The 17,500-nt window shown below is 45.5% G+C and overlaps 1 protein-coding gene across 2 annotated transcripts in view; it reads left to right on the top strand.

Moving 5' to 3' along the window:
- LOC138591839 (neuronal PAS domain-containing protein 3) overlaps positions 1–17,500 on the top strand; it is a 278,972-nt gene that overhangs the window by 30,831 nt on the left and 230,641 nt on the right. The gene's annotated exons all lie outside the window — the stretch shown is intronic.

Below are 17,500 nucleotides of genomic sequence, written 5' to 3'. Positions count from 1 at the left end.
GAAGCTGTTCTGCTGCAGACTGAGCCCACCTGAGGGCTCCAACACGCCAAGGACACCTGAGGGCTCCAACACGCCAAGGACACCTGAGGGCTCCAACACGCCAAGGACACCTGAGGGCTCCAACACGCCAAGGACACCTGAGGGCCCCAACACAGCCACAAGGTAAAGGTGTGTGTCGGGTGGAGGAAGGGGCGGGACGTCGATGCTGCGGCTCCACCAGCCGATCTCTACTGCACACACTCCGGATACAGATGAGCAAGATGGCAGCGGCCGCTCCGGGAGGCTTAGCTTCTTTTTTGTTCAACAAGAGAAGGAGACACATCGGCCATCTTTAAATACAGTCAATGTTGTTGCCTAACCTCGAATTAATAAAATAATTGTATTTTTAATTCCCCTTTTTTTTATTTTTATAAGAAGTAAAAATGGGAAGAGATGAACAAAAATGATACTATCAATTAAAATAAATAATTAACTGTAGAAAAAAGCAACAGACGAATGCAGAAGAGTATTTTTTAATTTCTGCAGCCTCTAAATAATCTTTAAAGTTATGCAGAACGAAGAAAAAGTAAAACCCTTTATTTTCTCATTCTTTTTTTTAAGCCTTCCCCAAAGGAAAAAAAAATACTCTTTGATAATTCTACGGAAGCCCTAAGCAGACATGCATCCATACTTTCTATTTATCTTGTTATTTGTAGATAACAACGCTGCACCATCGTGACGTCAGATCATCAGGCTGAACTGACCTCCTCAGTGCGGCGATGGCAGCATGTCCGAGATAAATAAGTCGACATCTCCAGAAAAGAAACGACTCTTTGTGACGAGAAAACTGAGTAAATAAAAAATATGGACGCATGTCCGCTCAGGGCTTCCATAGATTTTTAATTAAAAACAAAATTTAATACAAAATTATAAAATAATATGTTTCATATTTATTTAAAAAAAGTAAATAAAATGAATGAAAATGGAAAAATAAAATAAAATATGTTGAATAAGTTTGGAAAATAAAATAAGAAGAGAAATACGGCAAACCTCTGAAGGTGTCATTGTCTGTCTGACAGAGTGTGCGTGTGTGTGTGTGTGTTGGCATCTGTCACATTGTGTAGTGAGGCGATGAATGTTCATTCCCTCACACAAACAGACACACTCACACACACACACACTCACACACACACACACACACACACACACACACACACACACACACACACACACTGTTTCCCTTTTCTCATTCTCTTTCAATTACTCTCTCTCTTTCTCTTTCTTTTCTCTCTCTCTCCTTCCTTCAGGGCTTTGTATATATGGGTCAATGGAACACACACACACACACACACACACACACGCACACACGCACACACGCACACACACAGCCCGCCCCCCAGCGTGTGATGGTGGCGTGGTAAATTAAATGTAGAGCTATATGTTGCCACCATCCAGATGACAAATGACGTGTGGTAATCGTCTTAGCTCTGATAGCAGCCGTAGCCCCTGGCAACACACACACACACACACACACACACACACACACATACACACACGTACACACCTCTCCTGTCAGTGTGTTTGTTTTGTTTGACTGCATTTGTCCTCTATTATATGAGCATCCATGAACATATGTCTGTCTGAATGCATTTGTGTGTGTGTGTGTGTGTGTGTGTGTGTGTGTGTGTGTGTGTGCATCTTAACATGTGTACATTTGTTATTTGTGCTTTCACATGTGTGTTTTTTCTTCTGTGTACCTCAGAGTGTTTGTCTTGTTTCATGCAGGTCATTGTTGCGTGCATGTATTCCTGCGCACCTGTGTGTGTGTGTGTGTTTGTGTGTGTGTGTGTGTGTGTGTGTGCGTGTGTGTGTGTAGGTGTGTGCGTGTGCCCTCTGTTGGAAGGTGTAATAGCCGGCAGTCAGAGCAGCAGCGGCGGCGGCGTTAGCAGGAAAACAGGCCTCCAGCCACAGATAAGAGCTTCCTCCAACTTCCCTCTGATAACGACGACTCCTGTTTATTTACATTTAAATGACGCTGTTCCTCTCCGTCATCCCCCTCTTCTCTCACTCTTCTAACAGATGCTCCCCTTTCTCTTCACCCATCCATCTTTTATCCCTTCTCATCATTTATTCCATCATCTCTTGACTGATTCTACATCCTGTTGTGTTTGTCTCTGCGTTGAAGCTCCTGCAGGATTTACTGTCAGGTATCGATACTCTTATTCATGCTGTCCTCTCTGATCTGGTGCACGAGAGGAAGATTGACCGACTGCCACCAGCCTTCTGTGCTGATCGCTCTTCCTCCCGCCGCTGCGCACTGGCCGTCTTTCTTGGACAGAGGTTCAGCTTTACTTTTTCTTACCCTCTCTTGGGATCATCGGAGAAGTGTCTCACTGCTGCTGGTCCTGAGTTTTGTTCTGCTAACTTGACACCCGACAGCATTCAGGTCTGACTGTTTTCTCCGGGCCGCCACAGCGACCGTTAAACGTGACGTGTGACGGTGCTTCACTGCTCAGACAACCAGATAAACTTTAATGTATCCGAGCTTCTGATTGAGAGATGTGTTTCTTTGTCAAACGTGCAGCGACACACGGCGAGTAAAAGGGACTCTGTGTTTATTAGAAGTTTTACGGTAATCCAGCGGTTTCTACGCCGAACAGAAACGTTCAGTTTTTAGGCACCAAAACTACAAGAACAGACCAACACTGATCCCTTTGTCCTCCTGATAACATCCTGAACTTTTTCTTTATAATATGGACAAAACTCTGTGGATCACTGTGAGAAGGAATCACAGAAAGAAGACGAGAATGAGACACGGAATAGAAAGAAGGATGAGAATTGGAAAATGTAATGAAGAGAGAGGAGCCATATGTCTGAGATGTTAAAATTGGACAGTGAATGAGAGGAGCGTGAGGTGGAAAGAAAGAAATGGATGAATGACGGGGTTGAGAGGAGAGGAAATAAAGGGATAAATGGACTGTGGAAGAAAAAGAGAGAGAGACATGAGTGGTAGAACGAGATAGACGGACAGATAGAAAGAGAGAGAGTGTCAAATGAAGAGATAAGAAACTAACCCTCCCTCCATCCCTCCATCGCTCTGTTTCGCTCCACAGAGAAGATGAGTGGGAATCCCACAGGGAGGCCGTAATCCATACTCTCTCTCTCTCTCTCTCTCTCTTCTCCTGTGTCACTCCTACCTCGCTCGCCCGCTCTGTCTGAGTAAGTCTCTGCAGGCTGGATGTAATGATCTGCTGTCACACTCACTGGTCAGACTGGAGGAATGAACCCTCTCTTACTGGTTAGAGCTGAAGTCAGTTACTGGTGCACAGACGGAGTGGTAGCTGTTCTCCTGGAGACAGTGAGCTCATAAAAGTAAAGTATGTAAAGTCCTGACGTCTGCAGACGTCAACAGCTGTCAACAAACGTCTCTGCACAGTCGCCAAATATTCAGACAGGACGCGTCGTCACATATTTTACTGACGATATACTTCATTTGTCTCTGGGTGAAACACCGTGTTTTTAGTCCCCTGTAGAAATCGTCCACCTGTGCATACATTGATATTTTTACTGACTATGATGTTATCTGTAAAATCTGTAAAATCTGTCCAACCTGAAGCTGAAAGGTTAAGGAAGTCAACAAACCATGGTTTGATCTGCAGTAGAACTATACTATACCATACTCATTGTATGTTGTGATTTAAAATGATGACGTAGGCGCGCTCCTCCTGCAGCACAATCCTGTTTAACATATCAATCCAATCAATTCAGGGGCTGCATCCTTCGAAGGACGCGGTCGATGAGCGATGAGTTATTCGTAGTCACAAATTGCTGCTCCTGTCGCCTAGCAACAGGTAGCTAGCTGGCTAACAACTATCATAACTAACGTCGCGTAACCATAAGTCGAGCTGAAACGGCATTTCGAGAGTATCTAGCTTCCGTATCGTGACGTATTTCTGCGAGTGAAACAGGACGTGCAGGCGGGACATATCATTAGAGGGATTTGATTTGATCGCTGAGAAGTGGGCGTAGACAGACGTTCTCCACAGCGCAGCAGCTAGCTAACTGACCGAGCGTTCTTGGTGCTCTGCGGCTTAATGTTGCAGATTGATTGGTTGAAATTGGTTGGTTCTAACTTACGTAAGCACACAGGATTTTTTTTTTTTTTACAGGAAGAAAAAATGATCAGATTTTAATATAAGAATACGAAGAAATGGATTTTCAGTATTTCTTTTTGCCTATATTGTCAAATAGATGCACAATATCACCGGGGATGTGATCTAAAAGGATTAAAATGACATTTTTTATTTCACCTCGATTTTAACCTGTTTTAACATTTGTATCTCTAGCTATTCCACTGAGTCGAAACTTTTAGTTTGCATCTTGTTTGAACTGACGCGCAATGAATCTCCGGATATGTTAGGAAGCGAAGGATGCAGCCGATGGATCCTTCGCGGCCCAGGTAAAGGAGGACGCACTTGAAATGGGACAGACTTTGACGTGCCGCTGTCACACAGACGGCCCTTAAAATTCTTACTCAGTATGCAGCCCCTAAACTGGGACACAGCTTGTTTCACGTCCTAACGTTGAGGTGTGATTAGAAACTGGCTGGGAGCTGCAATCTGCTGCATAAGATTGTTTGCATACGGAATATAAAAGCTACAGTAAAACTTGTGTAACTTATTAAACCTTTGGGTTGTACAGATTTTAGGCTCGCGAAACATTTGAAGATACTCCAAGAAGTGACATCGAAAACACCAAGTTGGCATGGCGAATGACAGAGTTTTAATGGTTAATTAATGCTAAACATCGAGTGAAGGAACACAAACAAAAAGCCTGAAAAGCCTGAGCTGAAACTTGTTGGACAAACTGCGGCGTCTGAATTAAAAGTGACGCTTCAAACGGGCTCAGGGGCTGAACTGAAGTGGCAGCGAGACTTTCCATCTCTCAGCGCCTCTGGCATTTCCTCCGGAGGGCCCGGCTCAGGAGAGACCCTGCATGTGTGTGTGTGTGTGTGTGTGTGTGTGTGTGCTGGCAGGGACATCAGAGCAGAGCTGGGCATGCATCCCCTCTCTGTCACCCACTTTATAAAGCGGTGCAGAACAGTATAAACCAGTCAGTGTGTTATTAATGGGCTAACGTACGTTTTACTGTAAATGATGAATAATGGCTCCTGCTGCGGGAGTCCGGCGGAGAGCAGGCCGAGCTGCTGGATCCGCTCCGAGCAGAGCCAGCTTTAAACAGGAAAAATAGCTGGAATTAAAGTGTTATTTAAATACTTCATCTCTGAAGACAGTGCTGTGTTTATGTCAAAGAATGTGGCCTCAAATCTGCTGATACATTTTTGTGACCATCCTGATGTTATTTTGCGACAACAAATTATCCAGGAGGGAAAACACACCAACAGGAAGTTAAAGCTGGCCGCTGTGTTCACGGAACTGCTGGAGAATTAAACCTGCAGCTCATTTTAGCACATCTGTAACATGTAGTTTGCATCATGACATCACTTCTCACCAATGCAAGCGAACGCCTCTGAATGCTTCTGCAACTTTGGAACAACAATTTGCCAATCTTCATGTTAGCTCTGCTTGAAAACTGGTCCAAAGTTAGTGCGGCTTTGACACGTGTTGCGTTCTTGTTAAAGAGTGCGAGTCTACCACACCTCGAAGTCTGTCGCACCTCTGAAGATGCTTTAGTCACAGACGATAAAGTTTAGCAAAGACTGGGCATCTTTCAGGGTCGCTATTTACGGGACTACAAATAGATTCCTGGTGAGATTATTTCCCATCATGCACTTGGTGGAAATTTAAAAAGAAAAACCAACAATGGAGCAGAAACAGAAGCCGCTTTTGGCCATAGCTCTTTCTGTGGTGATTGAGGCTGTAACGTTAGCATCACGAGTTAGCGCCCCACTGGAGAGGCATTTAGTTCCTACTTATTTCTTCAGCTTTACCAGTTCATTGGAGCTAAATGCAGCCGTGCTCCGACTTTGGCGTCACATTCAGTGAGTGACGGCTCTACTCCCAGCATCCTTCGAAGGCCGATTGCGTCACAGCGGTGCATCGAAGGCTGTCCCATTTCAAATGTGTCCAAATACGTACCCCGAGATTCATCGCGTGCCCATTCAAACAAGAAGGTGGACTCTTACATGGTCGAGGAGTAGACTTTAAATGTTAAAGTTTTTTGTTTCAACCATTCAGTTGAAGATGCAAATGTTAAAAAAAGAAAGGTGCCTTGAAACTTTAAATCGTCTTTATAATAATAGGTTAAGTTATGTGACGTTACGTTAGCTAGTTTGGCAGCCAGCTCCCTGTTGCTAGGCGTCAGGAGCGGTGCTTTGTGATGCAAGAGTAAGGGCGGGAACAGCTGGTGACGCAAACAGGAAGTCCTCCGTTGACCAGACCTTCTCATTTCAGTTCGGCCTCAGCGTCTCCACAGGCTACGAATGACTCCTCCTATGTAGACCGCGTGCTTCAAAGGATGCAGCCCTTCACTGTTTGGTGCTACACAGAGCCCCTACTGGTTGTTGACAGTGTCACGTCATTGAACTTCACGTTTTGAATGAGCCAAGACTGAAAACTTAGAGTGCTAAACATGTTTGAGATTATAGAAACTTCAAACAAGAAAAACGACAGCTTGGACGAAGTTCAATGACCGTCTTACACCAAACGATCGAGGTGACGAAGCGCCAACAACTCAGGGTGTTAGTCCGACTTTGGAAAATCCATCATCTTATCCTGTCGAAGGTCGCTGGGGGGGCTGGAGCCTATCCTAGCTGTCATTGGGCGAGAGGCGGGGTTACACCTGGACAGGTCACCTGTCAATCAAAGGGCTGACACATAGAAACAGACAACATTCTGTCACCAATGAACCTAACGAGCATGTCTTTGGACTGTGGGAAGAAGCCGGAGTGAAGGAGGGAACCAACGCATGCACGGGGAGAACATGCAGACTCCACACAGAAAGGCCCACTACGTCTGAACCGGGATTCGAACCAGGAACCTTCTAGCTGACCTTCCAGGCCTTGAAGAAATATAAAATACAATCACCTCACATCGTTTAGACGACTGAATGAACACGTCCCTCCTCTAAAACACGGCTGCTGTATGCAGAGAGAGAGAGCGACTGCAGGTCTGTTAGTGCTGAGAGAGAGGAGACGCACACTCACCCAGGCTAACCTCTCTCTCTCTCTCTCTCTCTCTCTCTCTCTCTCTCTCTCTCTCTCTCTCTCTCTCTCTCTCTCTCTCTATGTGTGTGTGTGTAGATTAAAGGAACAAAGCAGACAGCCTCTCTCTAGAGAGCGGGCCACTTCAGGGCCAGCCCCCCTGGCTATTTTAACACACACACACACACACACACACACACTCTTTTTCTCCGTCTCACACTGAGCAGTGACTCCTGAGCAGAGGAATTCCCATGCTGTCATGGGAAAAACCGTCACTGGTCTGTTCTGTGTGTGTGTTTCTGTGATCCTCTGTGTGTGTGTGTGTGTGTGTGCTCTCTTGTACTTGTAGCCTGGTGAGAAAGTAGGTGTTGTGTGTCCAGCAGGACTCTCTCTTTACAGTGTTGGCTGCTTTTTGTTCTTTCAGAGGAGGAGCTGCAGGAACTCGATGTTTTCGGAGGATCTCAGATTTGTTTTTGTGCTCGATGTGTGATCCTGCTGAGAAAAACATTCCTGTTTCAGCTGCTTGAGCTTCTTTTACTTTCTAAATTCCGTTGTTTGTTCCTTCCGAGTGGTTAATTAATTTTCTCCTATGAGTTAATTGTCCAACTCAGTAAGGAAAGTCCTGATTGGTTGGTGTGTAATGTGTGTATTCAGTTTGGAGAGTCACAGAGATGAAACCCCTTCTGAAATTTTAAACTCAACCAGGCAGGACATAGTGCAGTTGTTGGGGACTATTTTCAGCGGCGGATTAATCTACGTGTTGCTCTAGTGAGTGTTTTGGGGAATCAATCAAACAAGAAAATCAACCAGCAAATATTTTAATAATCGATGAATATTTTCGTAGAATTTTCAAGCAAAAAAAGTCAAACTTCTGTCGTTTCCAGCTCCTGCTTTTTGTTAATCTGGAAAAGAAGAGTCTTTGGGTTTTGAAGACGCTCTGAGAAATTGGGATTATTAGCTAAACCCCCCCGGAGCGGGCACTGCCATCACACCTTTACCTTGTGTCCTTGGCGTGTTGGAGCCCTCAGGTGTCCTTGGCGTGTTGGAGCCCTCAGGTGTCCTTGGCGTGTTGGAGCCCTCAGGTGGGCTCAGTCTGCAGCAGAACAGCTTCTTGTGTCGGTCTGAAGCAGATATTCACGCTGATGGAAAGTTCAATGACTGTAGTGTTAGTGTTAGTTACGTCTCCTCTCGCCGTTCCTCCTCTACTCTGCTACTCGGGAACAGAGCGCTGCAGGAGCCCCATTTGTCCACAGAGCTGTCAATCATGAGGCCACACCCCTTTTTTATAGCATCAAATCAAAAACAAAACTTGGACATTAATCAGCAGGATAAGAACTAACTATAATGACAGAAACCAAGTTTGAGAAAAATGAATTTGACGTGTATTTTGATTTTATAGTTTGACTCATGTCCCATCTGTTAACATGGAGGAGGCGGGCTTTATGAGCTATACTGCAGCCAGTCAGCAGGGGGCGATAGAGAGGGTTTGGCTGTCATGTCGGCCATCTTTTTATACAGTCTGTGATCTGTACGGAGGTAGTTTAAGTTTTAAAACATAATCGAGTGTGGATGAAGCCTGAGAACAAATGCGATGAAATAACTTCAGCTGCTCTGACAGTATTTTTCATCTTTTCTTTAACAGCTTGAAAATACCTACATAACTAAGAGAGCCATTCAACATCATCCCACACACACACACACACACACACACACACACACACACACACACACACACACACCTCACCCTCCATCGCTCCATCCCCGCCCCTCGAGGCACCCACTCGTCCTCTGTCTCTTTGTCCTTTAGGCGTCTAATTGGGTGCCTGTTTGGAAAAGGAAAGGTGTTAAGTAGGGGGAATTCCCATAATGCTCTTTTATTGGGAGAGGGGACAATGGGGACTAATTGGTTCCTATTAGCAGATAGAAGAGAGAGAGGGGGACACTTAAGGCATTTAGAGGGAAGAACAGCATTATGGGTAGATAGTGTGTGTGTATGTGTGTGTGTGTGTGCGCGCGGTGTTGGCTGTATTGTAGGGATGACGAAACAAGATTGTCGAGTGTTTTTGTGTCTGTTTTCTTGTGGGAATGACCGAGCAACTGTGTGTGTGTGCGTGTGTGTGTGTGTGTGTGTGTGTGTGTGTGTGTGTTGTGGGAATGACATACCTCTCTAAATATGTGTGCGCATTGTTGACATTATTTGTGGGAAAATTTAATTACGTCTGTGTGCGCGCTGTTTTCTAAAGTTACTCGTCGTATGATTCATGTCGACAAGATGAGTGTGTGTGTGTGTGTGTGTGTGTGTGTGTGTGTGTTTCAGTTGTGTATTTCTTACTTCTTGGGGACTCTTGTTCAAAGTGTGGACAGAAATTTGATCCATTAAATTTAAACTATTTATGGTAAAAGTACGAGTTGCTTTAAATAGATAATCGAAGTCTGTCTGAAAACACCTGAAGAAGAATTAAGCTCCGCCCCTAAAGTATCTTAATGTAAGTTTGATATAAAAACTGGAACATACATAACTGGTCTGTATGAATTTGTCTTATAAAGACAGACAAATATGTTTGGTCACAGGTACGTCCGAGTGTCCTGCAGTGTTTCAGTGTGTCGTTTGGTCACAGGTACGTCCGAGTGTCCTGCAGTGTTTCAGTGTGTCGTTTGGTCACAGGTACGTCCGAGTGTCCTGCAGTGTTTCAGTGTGTCGTTTGGTCACAGGTACGTCCGAGTGTCCTGCAGTGTTTCAGTGTGTCGTTTGGTCACAGGTACGTCCGAGTGTCCTGCAGTGTTTCAGTGTGTCGTTTGGTCACAGGTACGTCCGAGTGTCCTGCAGTGTTTCAGTGTGTCGTTTGGTCACAGGTACGTCCGAGTGTCCTGCAGTGTTTCAGTGTGTCGTTTGGTCACAGGTACGTCCCGTAAACACGTTGTGACAAACTCGAGTGTGTTTGGGTCCCGTCTTCTTGTCGTCTGTGTGATATTTCCCAGCCGCTCTCCAGTCTCGCAGCCTGGCCCTCCACATTAGGCCAATTTAATTAGAAGCCTTTCAACAGAACTAATTAGGCAGCTACGCTAGCCCGGCTGAATGAGGGGCGAGGGGAGGTGATTGAAGCTCTGCTACCCGAGGAGAGCATTGTTTAACGGTTTGATTCCCACTTTTCTTATTTTTTAATACAAAACAGACTAATGGAATTTGAGGGAGCTGGTGTGCTTCAAAAGATCGGGGCGGGCGGGAGTGATCGCTGCTGAGGGAGCGTCTCATAAGGCTCCGTTTGAGTTATTTGGTTTTTAATTAAGAAGCTCGCAGGCTAAGACATGACTGATCATCCTCTGTGATAGTCTTTCATGGTAAAGATACTTCATTTGTGTTCAGCTGGCTCGCACTCAGGAAACACTGTTGTGATGATGAGATGTGAGGGGACATTTACCAAAACACGCCGTCCGCTCTAACTACGTACTTGTGCTGTTTTGGACGAACGCCTAATTGGAAAGTTGGCTCGGATGGAAGTTGACAGCTGGGTGGTTCAGAGCAGGTGTGGCACCTGAATGGTAAAACACTTTGGCTTTTTGGCCACATTAGCGTAGCTCTACAAATGGAGAGTATCAGCTTGTCTGCTTGGCTAAAAACTGGACAACTCGCACATGATGAAGGCCGCTAACGAATCCCCGAACGGCCTCTGACCCCGGCTCTTAATATTGTGTTGGGAGCTACAAACGAACTTTCTGCTGCTGTCCAGGACAGACTTCATGCAGAATACAAAGCCGCAGGGACGTCCAACAGGGGTCAGTCGACTATTGTAGTACTGCCATCTTGTTTCTTTGGAGCAGGAAGTGACCATGTTTGGGTGAGAGGGCGGAGCTGGAGAGGAGCGTGGGGTTAGAAAATAGCGCTATCTTGGTTTGCAAGGTGTGCCAGTAATTAGCAGCAACCTTTTTGGCTATAGTCACAATAACGTCGCAAGAATGATCAGACTTCAAACAATCTGTACCGACCAAAACAAGAACATCTGACTCCCTGTCAATCCCAGGTAGCCCCGCCCTAAATCCTCCCCTGCTTTACGGTCCGGAGGAGAGAAATATTCAGAGAAAAACACAGAAAAATGAGATTAAAGTCATAAACCTGCGAGACACAAAATCTAGTGAAATCGTGTTCATAGGAACCATTGAGCAGCAACCCCCCCAAACAGTATGTTGTGGTTCACGGCCCCCTCCCTCTGATTCACCTGTGTCTCTCCTCTGCCCTGTTGGCTCTGCCGCTCACACAGGTGTGCATGGCACGTTTTTTTTTCTCTGCACACAGGAAGCAGAACGTTTGCCCCAGCGGTTACATCACACATGCCAGTTACCCTACGACTTATGACGGAGACTGAGAGGAGACAAACCTGCATTACAGACAGAACATACAAACTACTTTAAATCAGTGTTTCAGTCGTGTTGTTGTTTGGATGGAGGCTGAGACAACCAACAACCAGCCCGAGGTCGTGGCTGACGACCAGATTAAGAGCGTTACGCGCTCGGGAGAGGATTCATGCTCAAATGTACGACTTTATAAAGTCGTTATATTCTTACAAATTTGTTTTTTCTGTCAAATTTCCGACTCAAATCTCTGGAATTTTCAAGTTTCGTCAGAGTTAAAAGTCATCACCCTCATCCATCATTCCGTGTGCGCCGCGACCTCCAGAGTCAGTCGCGCCCATTCAAGTCAACGCTCGTGATTCCGCAGCACGCGCCGCGGCCCGTCTCTGCTCCTCCTGCTAACGATACGCGCCGGGTCTATTTTTGACAGAGGCCGCTTCAAGCACACGTCAAGCTGAACAGAGCAGATCGTTCCAAACAGGAAGTCACACATGAAAACAGCATACAGCATCAGGTCATTTCAAAATAAAACACCGTGTTCAGACCGGTACAGACTCACGTTTTTTCCGTTTTCAGAACAACACTCTGAAATCTTGAAAAAAGAACAGTCGTGCCATGGTAGAAGCACAACAATCACCGAATGAGCTGATAATCAACCTCAGAGCTGCAAACTGAACTGTAGTTTGCGTGTTGCTCTGTTAAACGTTAAAGTTATCACGCGATAACGTAGTTCTCCTGTGATCTTGTGATCTTTACAAACCCAGCTGTGTGGGCCAGCGCTCCGCTGCGCTGCGGATCGGCTGCGCAGACGGAAAGCACCGGACACAGATCCTGTGGGATCCAGGCGTCACTGTATCAGTCGTTGCGTTAAGTCTCACCCTGACACAGCTGCTGTTTGCGAGTATCTGAGTATTTATCGATGAGTGTTTATCGATATGAGTCGCTCGTTACTTGATGCTGTTTTGAACACATTCCTTCAGTCAGTCGTTTATATTCACCCGACAGCAGCTCTCAGTCTGTAATGCAGTCGTCATCAGAGCAGAAACAGAACGTAACATGGTCATTTGGTATGATACACACACACACGCACACACACACACACACACACACACACACAGAAAAAGGTATGATATGAACAGGATTTTGCCACCTCACCTCTCAGTGCAATAACAAGCTTGTTTCTTCTCACACACACACACTCACACACACACACACACACACACACACACACACACACACACACACACACACTCACACACACACACACACACACACACACACATCACTGTGATTAGCTCTGGCAGCACAAGGCCATCCAGCGCTCTCAGATATAACTGCTTCTCTTTGATAAACATGAGAGCTCAGACACACCGCTGTCTGACTGAGAATCACACACACACTCCAACTGACGCTATGCACACGCACACACACACACACACGCGTGCGCCGAGCCTTCGGTCAGCGCACAATATCTGTGAGTTTGTGAAGCCTGGAGAATATTTGATATGTAGATAAGTCTTAAAAAGGGTGAGATTTGCATATTGGGCTCCTGTTGCACGCGGCTCACAGCCACATGTGGTCGGTACATTTTTAATCAGGGAGCGCCGAGAAATTAATTTGTTTTTGGTGGGAGGAGGAGGAGGAGGAGGAGGAGGAGGAGGGACGGTGCTCCTCTCTGTTCCATTAGCAGCATTTTGTCAAAACTGTTGAGCATGATTCAGACCGGCTGTGTGTGTGTGTGTGTGTGTGTGTGTGTGTGTGTGTGTACATCTCTTAAATATGATCTCTGTGCTGTAAGTGTGTGTGTGTGTTCTCCGTGCAGGTGTGTGTCAGCGTCATATTACTTTCCTGCAGCTCGTATTTATTAAACGAATCGTCATTAAACGTCGTTTTGTCGCCTCGTTAAAACGACACCTTGAAGAGACGACGGGCGTTTTAATTTCAGCAGATTGTTTGAACACGTTTCGTTTCGTGTTTGTTTGTGTGTCTTTCTATGACCTGCTTTGTAATTCAGCTCTACGTTTATTTTATTGACATTTGTAATATTGTTTTTGTCCTGGAGCCATTTTTTATTTAAACACTGAGAGGTGTCGAAATTGACTTTGTGGTTTGTCTCGATCTGACTCGTCAACATTTCCTGATTTCATCTTTATTACTCTGTTTTGTTCGGTGTTTCAGGACGACCCCGGAAACAGAATATATTGTGACTATTGTAGAGAATTCCTGAAGCTTGGAAGTATTTGTCATTTGCCGCATGCGTCAGATCCAACACGTCCTCCAACCTGTGGATCGTGTCCTCGATAAGCGCCCGGCAGACGGCAGGCCGCAGGTCCTGTGGTGAACCTAGTGAAACAGTCTCAGTTTGGTTCGGCCCCAAAACTTCTGGATTAAGTTGACAAAGACGTGCTTTGGGTTCAAATCAGTGCTCAGGTTGTGTTTGTTACAGTAAACTCTGACGTTAGTTTCTAACTGTTTCTCAACCCAAACTGCAGCGCCAAACCAGGGATGGGTCGTGATTTCCGACTGTTCGAACGGTCATTCATTTATAAGAGATCGAAAAGTTTTAGCTACTGTTATCTCATCTTAAAAATATATTTTCCCCATCGTTTTAACCGCCATTAAATAACAAGAGAAGAAGAAGTGCCAGGCGCCGGTAACACAGGCGGGGAGCTGTGAGGTTCAGAACCAGAGAAAGACTTCTGCAGCCGTCAGAGAGCTCCGAGTGGGCCTCCAAGTGATCTCTTACAGCTTTGCTCTCGACAGAGAGAAAGGTTGAAGGTTCTGTTTTTCAGTAAGACCAGAAGTCCACTCTGGTTAAATCACTGCAAACTTTCCCTGCAGCACAGGCTGAAGGTAAACGTCCTAACCCTCCTCGTTTGCTGTGCGTCCGTCCGTCCGTCCGTCTCCGGCAGCATCCTGCAGCAGAGCCGCTCTCCTCCTTATTACCGCTGACACTTTGTTTGTGTCGGCTTTGAAGCGTTTATTTCTACAGCTTCCCTCGCTCTCCTCGGCTCACTTCTCTGACCTCGAGCCGACTGCTGCTTGTTTAGACATGAAACAGATTCAGACCCTCGGCGCTGCGAGCCCAGAGCGGGGCTGGGAATCATCGGGATAATTAGCATACGAGCCTCGATAGCAGCACGTTTACAGTGACACTGATACCAAAGCAGAACAGACCTATCAGTGAGAGGACTTTACGTACATCACGAAGACCCAAAATAATAAATAACTTTAGAACCATTAACAATGAAACAGTAAAAGACAGAGCTCCTCACTGGATCAGTTGCATGAGGAGTGACGGTGAAGAAGCTGACTCCTGTGTTTGCGTCCCATCGATGAACCGTGACAGCAAAATTGTTGCACCGATTTCTGTTCAATTGAGCTGAATTGCTACAAAAGATTCACTCGCAGTGAAAATAAGTCAGTGTGGAGGTTTACTCGTCACGTTCACTCTGACAAACTGTCCTGACACAGTTCAAACTGTGGAGTCACGTATGATGCAAGCATCCTTTTAGCTTTATTAATGCGTGTAGTTCTTTAGCACCGAGGTTCTTCTGCTTTTGACCGTGTTGACTTGATAATAGAACAACAGAAAAGTACAGTTTGGGATGTTATAAGTCCTCAGCGAGTCCTACTGCTACCTGTGTTCATTTAACCCCTTTCTCACCACCAACTCGTCGAATACAGCGGCTTCATTTCTGGTGTCAGTTTGTTGTTTTCATTTGCATTTGAAATCAGGCGACATGCTCAGTTTGGCTGGCGATGGTTGGGTCAAACAAAGACAGCCTTTCGTGCAGGAGTCATGGGCTGCGTCCTATATACAGGTGCAACCAATATACCAGTATAAAATGTAGAGAGAGGTATTTTACGAGGGAGCTACAATCTAGCAAAAGTTTCGACACGGACATGCGCCGTCATGATCGCCAGTGCAGCTCGACCACCGCACAGGTTACAAACTCGACATGGTGAAAATTAATAGAAATAACTTGTATCCCCGTCTTTATTAAAACCCCCCTCCAGGTAAAATCCAGTGTTTAACCTTGTGAACATCTCCATGTGGTGTTCTTCATGTGCCTCAAGACACATCAGGGACAACATCAGCATCATCTCCATGGCTGGGCCTGTCTGCTGTTAACCTGCAGTGTACCAAGGACAGGCTGAACAACACGTGTTCTGATTGGCAGGTTTGAGACGTCACAAACCTGAGGAGCCAATCCCGTTAATGGACGGGGTGACGCTATGCATATCATTATGTGTAACCTATGGCAACCACTTCAGCGATGCGCGAGCCAGCTGTAACCCTCATCGTAATGTTTGCAAAGTCACTGCTGACTGCTAACACTAACGTTACTACTGCTAATTACTACATTTCAAGCTGCTAAGTTTCAGCAAGTTGCCTCTAAACGACGGCAGAGACGTGTTTTGTTTTCACGACGGAGGGGGCGGTTGGAAATGTGCACAGTGGGCGGGGCCTATGCAGATTTAGTGTTTTTTAATGAGGGAGTCGGAGGAGATGCTTTGGGAGGTAATTAAACGTGTTTCACAATTTATCATTTGAAGCAGAGCATTTAACGTGTCTTAAAACGTGACTGGAGCTGCTCTTGTTCCCTCTGTGATACGCCCCAAAAACACACTGTGTCTTATATTCTGGATTTTACGGTAAACACTTTTAAACAAAAACAAACCATAATCTTTTTCCCCACATAAACGAGTATCTCTGGCGCCTGAACCAAACTGTGACTGTTTCACAACCTTCACTGTGTGTCAATAACTTTGGCAGTTTTAACCGGATGTTTCTTATTTGCTATCACAAACTCACAACAGCTTTATTTTGAAAGTCTAACCTGACACAAGAGCGCTTTATTTTGAAGTCTTATGTGACATAGCATATTTTTTATGACTAACTTGTCTGCCGTATTTTGACATTGTTACCCGACATTATCGTATACCTGACCCTGCGGCTCTGCACATTTAAAACTGACCCTGGAGGAGAACCGAAATGTTTGAAGTGAAACATGCGGCCCCGTTTATGTATTCCTTGTCTTTTTGATGCGCAGGAGTTTGTTCTCCGGACATATCTGCAAACCTGAGTGCAATGTACTTGTAATTGTTGCTTCTCACTGTGATCCTCTGGTGTAAACGTGTTCTCTAACAGAGAGCTCACCGACAGTTTTCAGGGTGTGATTTTCTTCCTTCAGCAGCCGTTTGAACACTGTTGATTTCAATCTGCAGCCACACAGCTGAAGGACGTCCTCTCGGCCCCCTCGATACGCCCCTCTCCTTCCTCTGAGTAACTTTCAGCTGAACAAATCCAAAGTTATTATAATCGTTCAATGAAGCGGGGGTACTGTGGGGACTTAACTCCCTCCTTCCCCTTTAAAAAGCGACACTCAGAGGCAGAAGATCTTTCCGGGACTGTCGAGGAGTCTTGGCTGCGTTCCCCGTCGCTGTGAGGCAAACTCTCCACCTGGTGAGTCTGCGGCAGCACATGCAGCGTGAAGAGAGCGTGTGTTTGTAGATTAATTGTACAAAAGCACTCCTGGACTGACGTCAGCTTGAGTACTTCTGTGTGTGACTGTCGCAGAGAGGAAGAAGTGTGTTTGCTGTTTGAAGCCTCTCTGGTGGCAGAGGATGTCCTAGTTTCAGGACGACGTCGAACGTGCTCCCAAAACATTTATACATCAACTGTTCTGACATTTTCTGAGTAGAGTAGTTTAACTGAAAGTGACTCTCAGTCCTGACTCCTCTGAGTCCTTTGCATTCGAGTATATTTATGGATATAATAAGATTTATTTTCCCTCAGGAGTTGGTGGAGACCAAACCTGAAAGAAGGAAAAGTGAAGATGGTCGACAACTTAACTGTCCCTTAAAACCAGAACTTTATTTGAAGGCTTGAGACAGATTTCCCTTTAAGAACCTGCTTTAAAAAGATTGTCCACTTCAGACTTCTTGTGAGTGATTTTATACATGCTTTCAAGGATTTGACTCTTTCCTCGTTTCATCCGTCCATCA

Source organism: Semicossyphus pulcher, unplaced genomic scaffold, assembly GCF_022749685.1.
Source record: "Semicossyphus pulcher isolate SPU_LCO1_2020_fin unplaced genomic scaffold, fSemPul1.0.p SCAF_14, whole genome shotgun sequence".
NCBI classification, from domain to species: domain Eukaryota; kingdom Metazoa; phylum Chordata; class Actinopteri; order Labriformes; family Labridae; genus Semicossyphus; species Semicossyphus pulcher.
This window is presented reverse-complemented; position numbering and strand designations above follow the sequence as displayed.